This window comes from Rhineura floridana, chromosome 1 (assembly GCF_030035675.1).
Source record: "Rhineura floridana isolate rRhiFlo1 chromosome 1, rRhiFlo1.hap2, whole genome shotgun sequence".
Classification (NCBI taxonomy): domain Eukaryota; kingdom Metazoa; phylum Chordata; class Lepidosauria; order Squamata; family Rhineuridae; genus Rhineura; species Rhineura floridana.
This window is the reverse complement of record NC_084480.1, coordinates 144,860,364-144,874,977: the sequence shown is the minus strand read 5'-3', so window position 1 is coordinate 144,874,977 and position 14,614 is coordinate 144,860,364. Positions and strand designations below refer to the sequence as shown.

The following is a 14,614-nucleotide window of genomic DNA, read 5'->3' as shown; positions in this document are numbered from 1 at the left end:
GAGATCACCAGTGATAGGAGAAGGTGGTCAAATCCAGAATTGAGATGAACTATGTGTGGTACCATTAATAACTAATGAATTTTATTTCACAAATTATTTTGAGTGGCTGTGCTCTTCTGGGATGGGTGTATTGTTAAAAAAAGAAGTATTAGATATGTATAAGTGAAGGTGATGACATGATTTATCTGAAACTGGTGTTTTGTAAACATCAGAACTGTGTTCTTAGTGATGGGGTATCATGGAAGAAACATGCTTTTATGGTTTGAAGTTTGGTTCTACCTGGATTTGTTAAAATCACTTTATTGTGCTGGCATTTAAGTTTTAGACTACTGTGGTAAGGTCGTGGTTAGAATTTGGTGATAGACACATCTTCATAGCTAATTAGAAGTGTGCTACAGAATTTCAAATTCTCCAGGTAAATTGCCCTAAATCTTCCTATAAGCTTTGGAATTTCTAGTTTTATAATGTTTGCTGTATTATTTAATAAATATGCTAATGCATGAAAACGTGTGTTTTAAAGCTATTAGGAGTCATGTATTTATATGCCACTTTTCTAGGAGTGCTTAACTTCATGTGGCTGCTTATTCTTGAAGTTAATCCATTTTTAAAATTTTATGTGTTATCTTTTTGTTGTATATGCTAATACATTTAGGGTGCATTCCTCTGGACCTAGGAGGGTATCCCAAGGGCCATAGAGTGGATCTGATCTACCTTATGTTGGACAGGGACATCAGATGTCAGAGCCTCCTCTCCAATAATGCTAGCTCCTCTGATGCCCTGGCCCAACTGATGTCAGAGCTCTGGTGTGGGAAAAGCCCCAAAGGGGGCATTCTGGGAAGTTGCTGGTATCCTAAGTCCTCCTAGTCTCCTCTCACAATACCAAACCTGGGGGTGGGGGTAATCCAGACATTCTTCTGGGTGTGTCTAAACCTCTCCCCCTTCATTGGAAACAATGGGAGGGAAAAGGGGAAAAAGTTTTTTCATTTTTTTAAATCCTGGAAATGGATAGAGGAATGCAGAGCATTCCTCTGCCTTCACTTCCATCCTGCTAGCAGAGCTTGGAATGGGGGATGGATTAGGCAGTTTAACCACCATTGGGACCCCCCCCGCAAGAATTGCACGTAAATATTGTAATTCATGCTTTCTATTACCCCAATTCAGAAGTTCCTTTTTGCTCCTAACTTGGTTGACAAAGGTGTTTACAATAAAGAAGACTTTATTGATATGTGAGAAGTTTTTTGTTAGGTCATAGGAAAATTGTACACTTAAGAGATATCTTATTTAAATATACTAACATCCTCTTCACATAATATAAGCTAGTCTGTGTTAATTTTAAATGTATCCACTTCTAGTCCAAAAGGTTTGAGGCCATGCGTGTGCGATTCTCCATGTATATACTGCAGAACCGTACCTGTTTCTGTTATGTCTTGCAAAGTGATCTTAAGGATAGCTTGATAGAATCTATCAAGGGTAGAAATGGAGCTAACAGATATTGCAGTCGTACCAGAATTTGCCCTAAGGGTTTCAAGCTTTCTTCCTTTTCCACATCAACTTGTCTATCAGGGACTTCTTTGTTGGTTGCAAAGACTTATAGGGCATGTTTGGGGTTTACCGTCAATTAATGTGGAACATTGGTTGGGTCTGCTGCTTTGGGCTTCATCATAGCTTTGTGCAAACTGAGAATACTTCTTAGAGTCTTTTCCTATATCTGCACATTAGACGGGATGATTGGCAATAGTGGGCAAGTTGTTTAAGCAAGCTGACTTGTCAATTACTAATGTTCTGATTGGGGAATCCCTGATAAGCACGTGAAGACAACCCACTTGCACTTGCTTTCTTAGATAAACAACTGAACTTCTCTGTTGTCCAAATTTACCCAAGTAGCTCAAAATAGCCAATTTTAATAATTTAGGTCTCAAAACTTAATGTGAAAATACTTTCAACCTAGCATTACAAGTCTTTATGTTAACTTCATTTTCAGGTACCATTTATGTACCTGAAGATGAACACAGCGTGCTTCTACAGAGGGCTGAGTTGGTTAAAGGGTTGCTTGAAATAGGGCTGCTTTGTATTAGCTGTGGAGATCCCGCTTCTGCATGGTGAGTGGCTCATATAAATTTCATGCAGACAAAAAAAATCCTGTCTTCAACTAGTGGAATTAAATTACAAGTTTTAAGCACACCCATACATTGCATGCTTGAAAATTTGATTGCCATGCTGGTTTTTGTTATGGCATGAAGCGCTCAACATGAGCACTTCAGTTCTGTGTAGCTGTGATTGGTGCAGAAAGTGGCTTGTACCGATGCAGCGATAGTGACATCCATCCTAGGTGAAGGAAGTAGGGCAGGTCTGTCTTGTAACGTTGCCTGTCAGCTGAACTCCCGTTACAGCCAGTTACTATCATATTTCAGGCACTAAGGCTTATTCTGATATTGCTGGCTTTGTGGTAGGGTCTTAAGGAATGGGCTGTTAGTGAGTGCATTCTTGTTGTGATGTTGGCCGTTTGCTGCAGTCTCTTGGACTGGCCAACAGCAGTGGCCCATGTTCTTGGGTGTGTAGTCTTGCCAGTGTAGCTGTTTGCCAGATCAGTTCTTCATAGGATTGGGCTGCAAGGTACTCATTTTCTGTGAAGCATGTTTGTTCAGTATTAGAATACTGTGATGTTAAAATGAAAAGGTTTCTGACTTGAACAGAAATATTAAAGAAAGCCCTGTCTTTCTTTAAAAAATATTCAAAGGGAAAAATTTATTCCCTGCTTTATCCCTAAAATTCAGAGTAAGGCAGGTTTTTCAGCAGTTGCCCTTTTTTTAAATGGGTCACTGTTTCCCAGGTGCTCACAATACAAATATTTCTGTACATGTATATGAACAGCCCCATAGCAGAGGAGCAGAGGGCAAAACCGTTACCAACTCTTTTGGTACAGCGTTCCCTTCTCCCATTTCATCATAAAGTCTCTGATTTTCACCTCCACTTATCCAACAAGTGATCTTAGCACTACCTTGCCCAACAATCCTCCATTGATGGAACAATTTAAGCAATCAGTAGAATGAAGGGGTAAAACTTTCTTGGACTGTATCACTTCAGGCTGCAGATAGTAGAAGGGTGTGTGTGATGCCTGAACGCTCCCTCTTGAATTAGAACCGACCTACACATTATGCAGAATGATATGTTGAACTGAGGTGAGAGAATTGTGGACTGTGACATTTTAGCCTACGGGTGGGGGATTGCATTTTTAAACGCTCAGAAAAAAATTCTCTCAGCATGTAGCCAAATAGCACATTAGAGAGAATGTTTTAACAAAGTCATCTCCCTAAGATGCCATCCTGGATTCTGAGTTTCTTTTCTGGTCACAGAAGGGACCCAATGCAGTGGAGCTGGGGGAGGGGAGCCGATTTCCCCCCAGTTTTTCCTGCATTTCCTGTGCTACCTCACAAGCTGTTCCAGAATATGCCTTAACTATCTGGTAATTTGGGGGGGGCACGGGACTGAAGGGGGAATGGCAAAAATCACCTTCCCCTCTTCTGCCAGTGGGACCATCCTGTGAGCCAAGTTCCACTCACTGGAATTCAAACCTATGTGTAGGGAGGTTTTTATGTGGAGGAGCATTCAAATATACTCCCTCCTGGAATTCTACCACCCCATTCCGTATAATGTGTAGGTTGGCTATACAACTCTCTGCATGTAGAAGTCGAATTTAGGCAAAAGCCAAACTCAACTTTTATCTGTGACAATTTGTCTGTGACAATCTAGTGTTCTATGTGCTGGAGGATTTGGTTTTTAATATGCGGAAACATTCAGATGTGTAATCACTTCCACGAAAAACTGTACTACTAGATTATATGAGGATTTAAAGCAGGGGTAGCCAACATGGTGCCCTCCGCTTGTTGTTGGACTATAACTCCCATCAGTCCCAGCCAGAGTGGCCAATAGTCATGGATGATGGAGGCTGTAGTTCAGTGGCATCTGGTGGGTACTCCATTGACTATCCCAGGTTTGAACTGCCTTTAATTCCTGTCTAATTTCCTACTTAATTTGTACAGACTCTTGATCAGCTGTCCACATTTGTAGAAGGTAATTGCAACCTCTAGCACCGTTATTTATCAAGTAGCGTGAGAGAAAAATGAAGCATCATCTTCTCCCACCCCCCAAAACCAATCCCAGACTGGCAACTTTTTTTCCTGTTGTCCTTAACCCTGTCATAATATTTTTTAGCTGTCTCTGCCTTGACAAGGAATGAATGCTCCTCTCTCAGATATGTGGTTGAGCTGCTGTGAACAAATACCATTTTTATCCCCTTAGACATGACCCTTGTGAATGGCTGTTGATTCCAGTGTTTATAAAGTTAAAGTCAACCTTTTGACAGCAACAACAACTTTTTAGAATTGTATGAGTTGGGAAGATAACAGCGATTATGCTTTTGGAAGTTCCTGGAGTTTTTTTTAAAACTTGTTAAGCATTATGATCAAAGGAAATGTATGGATATGCTTAATTCAATTTGTTCTCTTTATTCTACTTGGGATTACTTTTAAGCACGTTTCTGACCACCTCCAATCTATTTAACTGAATTTAATCCAATGCTGAGTGTGAATGAAACTTCGGTAAGTTGCCACTAGCAGATATAATTATTTGTCATTCAGGGAAGTCAAATAAATATTGCTGTCTTATCTAATATGTACTGCCTTCAAGTTGATTCCGATTTATGGTGACCCTATGAATAGGGTTTTCATGAGGCTGAGAGGCAGTGACTGGCCCAAGGTCACCCAGTGAGCTTCATGGCTATATATTCACATATTAAGAGTCACTTCAAATGGGAGAAATTTTCTACATGGAAAGTGTTTCCAAATATGAAGTAGTATGCAACTATCATGCATATATTTGCAATCAGGTCACTTTCCTGTCTTCATAGATCAACCCAAGGGATGGAGTGTGGGGTACAGCATGTATAGTTCGATGCATGGTAGAGTTATCTTGTACTTTGATCTTGTCTTGAGACAGTTACCAGAAAGGTTAGACACTGCTTGAGGTATATGTGCCACAAGTGTGTATAGTGAAATATACTTGGGTTGCATCCTATTTCCAGTATAGAAGTGCTTCTCATGTAGGACTGTGGCTATGTTTATAGTGGCTTTGAGCGTTTAGTATATCCATGGATTGTCAGCCTTTTTGGCAATAGTGCCAGAAGTCAAGGTCAAAGTGCAAAATGATGCTACAGTAGGGCCCCATTCATACAGCGAGTTACGTTCTGGACCCCCGCTGTAAAGCGAAAACCGCTGTAAAGCGGAACGCATTGAATAGCATGGCGCACGATGCCCAGAAACCGCCGTAAAGGTGGAACAAGCGCTGTATGAGTGGGGCTTTAGTCTAATTGCGTCTAATTGACACTGCTGTATTAGTGAATCACTGTAAAGCAAAGCGCTGTAAAGCGGTGCCCTACTGTACTCTACTCTGCATCAATGTATGTAGCTCCTGTCCCTGGTACCTGGAGGTGGAGCTGCCTCTAGTCTCCTGATCTGAGGAGGTGTAAAGAGTGTAGGCCTGATTCTATGTATTGAAAAAAAATAATTTAGATGTTAATAACATACACCATAGCCAGTCATATGGAATGGCTTGCTTATTTCAAGAGTGCCATAAGTGCCACCTTTTCCACAAGTTGGTACCAATGGGTTCATCGTAGTAAAGGACAGAAAACGTTAGTGATTAATTACTGTGTATGTTCTAACTTTAAAAACTTAACTTTTATAATGATGTTTTGTGTCACTATAATGTAAGGATCAGCAGCCAAGGTTTTCCAGATACTGACTAGCCTCAGTGGCAAAAAAGAACCAGTCACTGTAGCAATGGACTTGGGTTTAGAGTCTTATTACCAACAACCCCACCCTGTTCCTTTCTCAGACTGGCTCTGCGGAATACCTAGTTGGCGAGGACCATAAAATCTACAAGAATGAAACTACAGTACCAGTTAAATGCACGTGAAAGCATTTTACTGTTGTTCATGTTGGAAGATATTCTACATTGCTTGTCCTAACAGTCATCAGACAGTACAAATGTGTACAAATGCATGACCTTCTAGCTACTGCTATTACAAAGTTATGCATTTGTTTCAATTTACCTGTGTTTGATAATGTAAAATTTGGAGCCACATACCCCAGTCTGTATACTACAGCCAACAATGGGAGCTGTAATGAGGGCTTTTAAGCAAAAACAGCTGCAGAAGTAGTAAAATATAGTTTCTGAGAGCATGGATCGGTCAATGTCGCATGGTTCTAGTGCTGTCCAAAGGTGGGATGGCTTCATAGGATTCAAAACCTTTGTATTATAGGGTTGAGTGATTCCAGAAACACTGTTTTCCTTATTTCTCCTCCTGAAAATAGCTGCCATCCTATGTATGACAACAAAGCATAGCCACCTTGATGCCGACCACTCTTGCGCCCCCAGTAATCTGCTTCCAGCCCTTAGAAAATAAAAAACAATAAACACTGCTTGATGGAGTCTTACTTGGCAAATCAAATTCTAAAATCAAGTTTTAAAAATTAATAACTTCTTTTGCAGCTTTTGATAGCTCAGCCTTACAGCTACTTTTAATGCACATAGCTAGGTCCTGGGATCAGAAAGATTCATTCTGGGTATAGTTTGCCCTATTTGCATATGCATGGGTTCACATCAACAAGTAGATTGGTAAAGCCAAGCAGAACATTCTACTTTATCTGCTCATTGATAGCTGTGATATGTAATTCAGAGCTAATGGAAACTTCTCTTTCATCCTTAGAAAAGTGCATGAATGCCACATAATTAGATATTTAGGTTGCCAAGATAAGATTTCTGAATGAAGAACTATATGTGTTTTATAAATAAGAGCATTGTTCAGTTTGATCCGTTCTTCATAAGTATGAATGAAACTTCTTTAGTAACTTGGCAACTGCTTAATGTGTCATTGTTTTTTGAGAGTAATCTCATAGAGATAGTAGTAATGTTGCTTCAGGGTTAGACAGTTTTATCCATGTGCAAGTTCCAGATATGCTAGTTTCCCCCAAACTTTGTGACTGAAAAAGTGTTAACGCTTGCAAACAAGGGACTGTCTTCTCCAGTGATACAACAGGATACAAGAAAATAAATTATTCCGTGATAGCGCATGTAAGCTTGATTTCACCTCCTAACAAGCAACAGGTGGTGTTAGAGCCCTGTGATAGTGTGAATGCTGAACTGTTGCTGTTTGAAAATATGCTCATTGATGAACTACCCCCATACTTCCTCAGCTGCAGATGGCATTGTCTGTACTGTAGGCCTACCACTTGGCTCCATCTGTAACCCTGGTGTTTAATTTGTTTGGAATGCATGGTTATTTTTGAAAAAGGGTTTGGTTCAATCCTTGCTCAAGTGGGACAGTAGGTAGAAATGAGAATGCTTCACATGGTAGCTGGTGGATGTGCAAATGGCTACTTTATCATGTTAGTTTTCATTATCATTTGTTACAGAAAACAGTTATGACCAACCTGCGTATTTAGCATTTCAGGTGAGTGTTACAGAGAGCACAAATGATGATGTGTCGTTCCATGGTTTTGCTTCAGATCAGGCCAGTGGAAGGAACTATTCTATTATGCAGTATGGAAAAACGTACCTGAATTGTACATGCTTAGGTCTAGCATGAGTTAAATTGCATTGCTCCTAGAATACAATTTACTGGAAAATTCCCTTGTTCATGGCACATTAAACCAGGTGTGGGGAGGGAACCTTTGGCACTCAACTGCAAATCCTGACCTTTGGCCATTGGTTGTGCTTGCTGGAGCTGATGGGAGTTGTAGTTCATCAACAACTTGAGACCAAAGGTTCCTCACACCTGCATTAAACTATTAAAGTGAATGGGAGCTACACAGGAGAAGTTCCTTGTAGATTCTGTCCCTGGTGGCTATCACCTGTGAATCTTTGTAAAGCTTTTGCTTCATTAGTAGATTGAAGCCTCGCTATTAAAATCCAGTCTCTGCAGGACAATAGGATTTTTTTTCTGGACACACTGAATAGTTAGCATTTAGTTCAGCTTTAAACCAGTGCATTTTCTACTCAAAAGTAAGTGAACTCAATAGGACTTACTCCCAGGTTAGTGGGTATAGGATTGCAACCTTAAGAAGATAAGAAGGGCTCTGTTGGATCAACCCAAAGGCCTATGTAGTCCAATATTCTGTTCTCACAAGCAGGAAAAAAGTGCAACAGAACTCTCCCTTTGTGTCCAAACTCCAATCGGGTTGCAGGAAATTTGGTTGAAAAGTTACTTATAAACTTCTTAAGTAGATGACTTAAATTGGTAATGCATAGATTTTATGTGTAATTTTGGAAACAGTAATTCATAGTGTGGCTTGCTGGCATATGTGATACTTAAGAGCATGGCTTGCATGCCATTTCCAGGCAGTATGTAGGTCTGCTGAGCAGAGAGACCTCTACTGCAGGTGTCTACTGCAGCTTACAAGTAGCAGAACTGTGTCATGTGCCTTCAGACCATCATCCTTCCAGAATATTTGATTGAAAGGACGAGTAAAAGCTTCAAAGTCAATATTCTTTGATTTCCTTAACAGCTTAATATAAGGTTCTAGCTCACTTTCCGTCATTTAATAAGTGGCCAAATCGTATTGTCTTCTCATTAAACAGATACAACTTTGAATAGAATTAATCCTTTTTAAACAGCTACATTTTTTTTATAAAGCTGGGTAGTTGCTTAATGTTGTTCTGGGGTGATTAATATCAAGGGGAAAATGAGCTTTTAGAAAGCAAGCTGCCGGGAGCAGCTCCTTTTAATGAGGATGTAGCTAAATTGGGATGATATTTGGCTTCTGAAAATATCTTACACTCTTAGGAATTCTGGATTCATGTTAATTCACCATCTTTCTAATAGCTAATCCAGCATGCATTTCACTAGTGGAGACCTAATTTTTAGGCCTACAGGTTTTTTAGATGGGAAGTATGAGAGATTCTGCTGTAGTTAGCTTTTTACCTGGCCGTTCTCTGAAGGTGAAACTACACATTTATGTCATGACCTAGAGTCTAGCAGGGACCAGAACACCAAATTGGGGGACTACAGTGGCTAAGGCACCAGACTGGGGTTCCTGGCTCTGAACCTGATGATCAGGGAACCACTGAACCTGAGGCTGGCAAACGAGCCCACTGAACCAGGTGCCTCATTACCAGAGTTTGTGGAACCAGAGCTAGGATTCCCTGGACCTGAGGAACAAAGTGCCTCCCACAGTGTTTTGCCAATCCAAAGGTACAGGGAACACACCAGACAGGAGGCTGGAGAATGCAAGAGAAGTGCCTATCTTCACGTTGGAGGATTGGCCCTTTAAGATACTCTAGTTTTCCAATAGGAGGTGGAGCCTAGGAGAGAGACTGGAAGCAGTGGCTCAAAAGGTTCTGTTCTCTTCCAGCCCTTGTTGAAGTAAGTTGTTCAATTGGAGCTGTCCATGGTGGTTGGACAACTGACCTACCTTGTTCTGTGGACTCCTCCAGAGGACCAGAACAAGACCTGGGCTTTGATTCCTCTCAGATAGCTGAAAAATAGTGTGGGAAGAGTGGGATTTGAAGTGGAAGGTGGGAGGGATGCTTAACTCTTCTCCCACCTGCCACCTTCTCCCATGCAGAGCAGACAGACACTTTGTAACTAATGTATAATTGAGTATGAAGCAACTAAGGGGGAAGGGGTTGCAGAAGAAAGAAGCTAGGCGTGGGAGAGGAAAAGCTCTCCCTCCCACCCACTTACTACTTCTCTGCTGCAAGTTGTATCTTTCAACAGTTTTGTGCTTCTTTAGTGGAGAACTAAAAAGGGGGAAGGGCTGTAGCTCAGTGGCAGAGCATCTGCCTTGCATGCAGGTCTCAAGTTCAATCCCTGGCATCTCCAGGTAGGTCTGGGAGAGATTCCTGCTTGCAACACTGGAGAGCCACTGCCCGTCAGTGTAGACAATACTGAGCTAGATGGACCAATGGTCTGACTCAGTGTAAGGCAGCTTCCTATGTCCCTATGTTCTGACCTCTCAGATTTATCATTTTGGCTTGATTCTACCGCAAGCTCAAGGATTCAGCTATCCATATCAAAGACTCAACTGCTTATTGACATTAGGCAGGTGCCTAATTTTTGTTTTAGATGCCCACTGAAAAGTTTTTTTTTACTTCAGCTAGCCTACATAGATATATAACTTAGTTATTTATATTTGTTTTTTTAAAGGTTTTGCAGATTTTATGTGTTAGTGACAATTTTACTATGTACATTGCTTAGAGAGTTTTCTGATTCAGTGATTTCTGTTTCTAAATAAATAAATAAATGTCAGGGCAGTTTTATACTTGACTAGTTTGTGGCATTATGGCTACTGCTGAAAGTGACCTCCTTCCCTAAATCCAAACCTGCAGCAGCAGTGGTGCTTCCACAGCCTTTGTTTCATCTCTGGCTTGGCTTCCTCTGCACTGGAACACTGACTTCTGCTAAGAGTAAAATGACTGAGGTTTGACTGTTAGATGTAATACAATCCAGTTTTGAGATTTCTCTAATAATATAGCATCAGCAACATTTACCAAATTTTATGTTTTTTAGAAGGTGTGGAACAACCTTAAGGACTGTGATGCTCACTTCATGACGCCTTTCTAGAGAGACAGACAAGTTTGGGCTCCTCTAGTTATCAGGCTTCCATAGACAACACATGTTCCAAATTTCATCATATTCAATAGTGTGGCTTAAGCATTTGGCTTATAATTTAAATCATCTGCTTTTTAGTTTTTTCTACTAATCAATTTGTGTACCACAATCCCAGGGCTCCAGCACGTTGGGAAGTGGCCAGTCAGACTACATGTGGAGTAGACTGTTGGTGTGGGACTACTGTTGTCTCTTCAGACTTGGATTTGGGGAAAGGGGTACTTCTGGTAGAGTTGGAAACCTTGATCTTTGCTTGCAGAAGTAAAAAGTAAAGATGCTCAGGCTTCTCTGCCTGCCTGATGGGTCTCCCCTACCCTGGAGGATAAGGCTATCAGCGGCTACTAGCCATGATGGCTATGCTCTACCTCCATAGTTGGAAGCAGTATGCTTCCAAATACCAGTTGCTGGAAACCACAAGAGGGGAGAGTGCTCTTGCCCTCAAGTCCTGCTTGTGGGCTTCCCAAGGTCAACTGGTTGGTCACTGTGGGAAAAGAAGGCTGGACTAGATGGGCCATTGGCCTGATCCAGCAGGCCCTTCTTATGTTCTTAAATCTAACAATTCTCTGCTTTCAACTAGCTGTTTTTGCAGGTCCTATTAGAAACCCATAATAGCAGTAAAATAAGCGAATATGTATAATGAATTATTCCTGTGTGTTCTTGGCATAATATGAGCAGAATATTTGCAACATGGACTGAATATATTTTTTATAAATGTGCCAACCATGTATTCAATTTGGCAGTAATGTGGCATGCTAACAGTAACTCTGCACAATAGCACTTCTAATCTCAATGTTTTTAACACATTCCTAATTAGGTGTGAAGTGATCCAGGGTTCATAACATCACAGTAGTTAAAGCATATTCAGATTTCCTATGAACACAGCTTATTTATTTAGGTTGGTAGTCAACTAAATTTGGAAATTAATCTGGATTGATAGTTTGTGAACCAAAGCTTCACTTAGATTATGAAAAAGCTAACAATCCATTTTTGGAAAGTATTTCCGTGCCAGAGACTTTCTCTCAGGCCCTGAAGCAATAAAAGTTAACAAAATAAAAAGTTGGTTTTAGGACTGGGACAGAACTAAATGTCATGACAAGCATAGAGTTGCTGCTAAAAATACAAACCCTGAATTGTTCCCTCTCCTCTCCTCACTGACATTTTATTTATTTATTTAATTTAATTATTTAATTAATCAGCTCCTTCCCAAGAAATGTTTCCAAAGCAGTGTGCTATACAGGTATTAGAAAACAGAATGTATAATAGAAATATATATGCAGCAATTTAAAAACAAATCTTAAAAAGCTAAGTTTTTAGTAGCTGCCTAATAACTATATACAGTACATATATAGTTATGGAAGCAGATTAGGTTACTCTCTCTCTCTCTTCCCCATTCCCCCCTCTCCCACTATTGTTGAGTGGTGGTGGAGAAATGCACAACGTGATGCCATTATGTCATGCATTGCCATAACAACACATTAAGGGGAGACAAGGGAAAACACCAATTTCATTGTTGCATCCGATTCTGACCTTCCATTGTGATCTGTGCATGTTTACTCAGAAGTAAGTCCCTCTTTGTTTATTGGGACTTACTCCCATGCTAGCTTGTTTAGGATTGCATCCTTTTGAGTCTAGCCTTCCTTAACGGGCTAGAGCTAGAAGAGCCCTTGTGTATTTTGCATCATTCAAGATGGTCAAGAGTATTCTTTTTTCAGCCTTTAGACTGTTACCCTTTCTCTTGACAGAGAAGCTTTGCATTTGCACAACAGAAGTTCAACAAGTGAAGATTTCTTAGCACATAGTTGCAGTGATGGGAAAAGCTGTATCTGCAGCAAGTAAAAGGCAAAGATCCTCTCTTGAGAGAGAGAGGGTGATAACCCTGGAGGCTAAACTGAACAGGGAGAAAAGATCTTAACATACACACACCCAGTTCTGTTCAGCATGCACAGAGCTGGTGGTAGTGACACCCTTGCATCTTTTATATCCTCAGTTTGTTGATGAGTAGAAAGGACAAAGGCTTATGAAGCAAAAGGCTGGGAGATTCCTCAAAGAAAGGGGTGAGGGAAGCACGTATTTACAAGGCTGGCTTCCATCTGTGGTTTGCACCAGTAGCTGGAAGAGGATTCAGAAAGAAAACTTTGCTGCACTAGGTTACTAGCCATATATAGGAAAACTAGGGGCTTGGGTCATCACTTCATAAGACTTAACAAAGTAGATGAAAATTGAATTTTACAAAAGTGAATCTCAGATCAGCATGTTTTCATTTACATTCTTCAGGGCTCTGCTGTGAACTTCACATGGAAGTGGATGCTACTTAATTTCAAGGCCAGACACATACTTCAGTCATGGGCATCCGTAGGACTTTTTCCAGCCAGGGGTGGTGGTGCTGGCAAAGTAAATACTCCACATAACTAAATAAGCATACATAATTGGCATTAGAGAACACATCACCCACACCTGTCAGATTTGACCAACCAGGGGTCAGGGAGATAGTGATCTAGCCCACCGGCCAGAAGAGGTTCCCTATCCATGATTCAGATAACAGGTGCTTCACTCTAGCCTTCTCTTTGTCTAATCGGCTAGATTTGCTTTCCTAAATGTCTGTTATTGCTATGACTGAATTCATAGGCTAAGAACACTGAAAGGTGGAACCAGGTAAGTTTCTTACAAAATAAGAATAGTGCCTGCACATCTTGCTTCATATCTCAGATTCTATAAACTCTAGAAACTGATTCTTTTTTTAAAGAAAAGCTGGGAATCCAGGAATTATTTTTCATGGTGGGGGCATTGCCCCCCTTGCCTCACCCTTCAGATGCCCATGTAGCTTTAGGGTGCCATAATCAATTCTCAGGAGTCAGGATAGCCACTTTAGGTACCTGCCTTGTGTCAAAAAGAGCAAATGCTTTACATCACCGTTCCCTATAATAGTGAACTCAGGTGGTTGAATTCCTATCTGTTGGGAAGTGAAAAAAGGCCACCCTGAAATATTATTATTATTATTATTTATTTAATTTGTATCCTGCCCTTCCTCCCAGCAGGAGCCCAGGGCGGCAAACAAGGCACTAAAAACACTTTAAAACATCATGCAAACAAATCTTAAAATACATTAAGACAAAACACAACGTTAAAAACATTTAAAAAACTTTTTTAAAAGGGTTAAAAACATTATTAAAAAACATATTAAGCAATTCTGACACAGACACAGACTGGGATAGCTCTCAACTTAAAAGGCTTGTTGAAAAAGAAAAGTCTTCAAAAGTCGCCAAAAAGATAGCAGAGATGGTGCCTGCCTAATATTCAAAGGGAGGGAATTCCACAGGGTAGGTGCTGCCACACTAAAGGTCCATTTCCTATATTGTACAGAACGAACCTCCTGATAAGATGGTATCTGCAGAGTGCAGTGATCGACTGGGTATGTAAGGGATAAGACGGTCTTTCAGGTATCGTGGTCCTGAGCTGTATAGGGCTTTGTACACCGAAACTAGAATCTTGAACTTGGCCCAGTAGCAAATGGGCAGCCAGTGCAATTCTTTCAGTAGCGGAGTGACATGTTGGCAATACCCTGCTCCAGTGAGCATTCTCGCTGCCCCATTTTGCACCAGCTGCAGCTTCTGGACCAACATCAAGGGCAGCCCCACATAGAGAGCATTACAGTAATCCAGCCTAGAGGTTACCAGTGCATGGACAACAGTGGTCAAGCTATCCCGGTCCAGAAACGGCCGCAGCTGTCTTACCAGCCGAAGCTGGTAAAAGGCACTCCTAGCCACTGAACTCACCTGAGCCTCTAGCGACAAAGATGGATCCAGGAGCACCCCCAGGCTACGGATCTGCTCTTTCAGAGGGAGTACGACCCCATCCAAAGCAGGCAACTGACCAATTATCCGAACTTGGGAACCACCAACTCACAGCGCCTCCATCTTGCTAGGATTCAGACTCAGTTTATTGGCCCTC

At 41.0% G+C, this 14,614-nt stretch overlaps 1 protein-coding gene across 4 annotated transcripts in view; it reads left to right on the top strand.

The window, feature by feature from the left end:
• Positions 1-14,614, top strand: part of PCGF3 (polycomb group ring finger 3) — an 86,525-nt gene that overhangs the window by 1,595 nt on the left and 70,316 nt on the right. The gene's annotated exons all lie outside the window — the stretch shown is intronic.